Source organism: Octopus bimaculoides, chromosome 20 (assembly GCF_001194135.2).
Source record: "Octopus bimaculoides isolate UCB-OBI-ISO-001 chromosome 20, ASM119413v2, whole genome shotgun sequence".
Taxonomy (NCBI): Eukaryota; Metazoa; Mollusca; class Cephalopoda; order Octopoda; family Octopodidae; genus Octopus; species Octopus bimaculoides.
The window spans coordinates 47,337,999-47,339,561 of NC_069000.1; positions in this window are offsets into that span (position 1 = coordinate 47,337,999).

Genomic DNA, 1,563 nt, shown 5'->3' on the forward strand with positions numbered 1-1,563 from the left:
TATATATATGAGGGAAATATTTGGCTGCTATTTCTAGTAGGAAAAGTGAGTTTGGAGACAGAAATTATCGAACCCCGAACAACAAATCACATCGTCCTGGAATTCTATCAGCAACGTCAGTTGACACTGCGCGAGGAAACAAGGTGCCCGTTGCCCCAGATGGCCTCACGTCATTAATACAATATGTCTGTAAGAGATCAGAATGTCTGTAATAAGGTAGAGGTCAGCGAAAGATGATGGAGGGAACATTCAGATCGTGTTGTTGGCAATCTTCCAGCTTTCGGTCGTTATCGCAAGGAATAACAGAATATAAGATTACGAACTAAAACAAATTCGAAGTCTTATATTCTGCACTATTTCTTGTTGCATTCTTAAAAATATTGCATCAAACACAAAAGTATCGTTATTAAATATTTATTTTATACAATTACATGTTTTGTATTAAAAACAAATACTAATTAATTTTAATTACATTTTGTGATATTGTTTGTTTTATTGGAATATTTATTGACGTTCGTGTTCGTATTTATTCTGTCATTCTATTTCAGTTAATATTATGTATTCTATTATTCTTTAGAACTTATACTGATCGCATTTGCTAATCAATTTGTTCTTATGTAATCGAACTTATACTTCGATTAGAGTAAAACGAAATAAAATCAGTTGTTTAGCTCTAGGGATCTAGATGCAGGCTGTTCCAACTGTTATAGTAATATATCTAAAACTGTGAGACCTTCCTTAAGCCATCAGGATTCGATAAGAAGATTCGGCTGTTATTTCTAGCGACCACGTAGTGGTTCTTTCATTTATTTGCTCGTCTTAGAACATATTACGGGTTTCATAAAATATTTTATGGATTTTATAGCGTTTTACAATGCTTTTAGAAATAGCAAGTCTATTATTCTTATGAATAAATTTTCTAAAGCAATCTTAATTTCTGTTTAAAATTATTTTATTGTGCTGAGGTTTGTCTGTAAAATATGAAGGTTTCGCATAAAGAAAACAAGTTATATTAAAAGACACCTACCCAAGGGTCATGCAGTGGGATTGAACCTGGAACCAAGTGGCTGTGAAACGACCTTATTACCACACAACCATAAATACCAGTATTTACTGTCACTTGTTTGTGGGGTATGGAAGGGTTGGACACAACATGCATGATGAGAGGGGTGGCACGAGGCCAGCCAATTCTGATGAGCAGAAACCATTATAAAAGGGTCCAAGAATGGAGACAGCAAACCTGTGATGGGTCGAGGCCCAGAATGCGATACAGAGGTCCTCGTCTGAATAGGGTCCATTATGTGTCTGTGTTCACCAGCAGCAGCAACACTGTCCTGTGTGTGCAAGCAATAATCCATTTTGGGGCCTCACTAAGCTTTGTAGAGCATCATTAATAATTGTTTTAAACCGGCCAGGCTGCGGCACAGTATGCTGTTTGTGAAGTGATGCAGAAAACAACATCAACTCGTGAGATACATTATTTATTTCAACACAAGTTACAGTGAAAAATCTGGACATCTCCATCAATATTTTCTTACAAATTTCTTTTTTTTTATACAAACT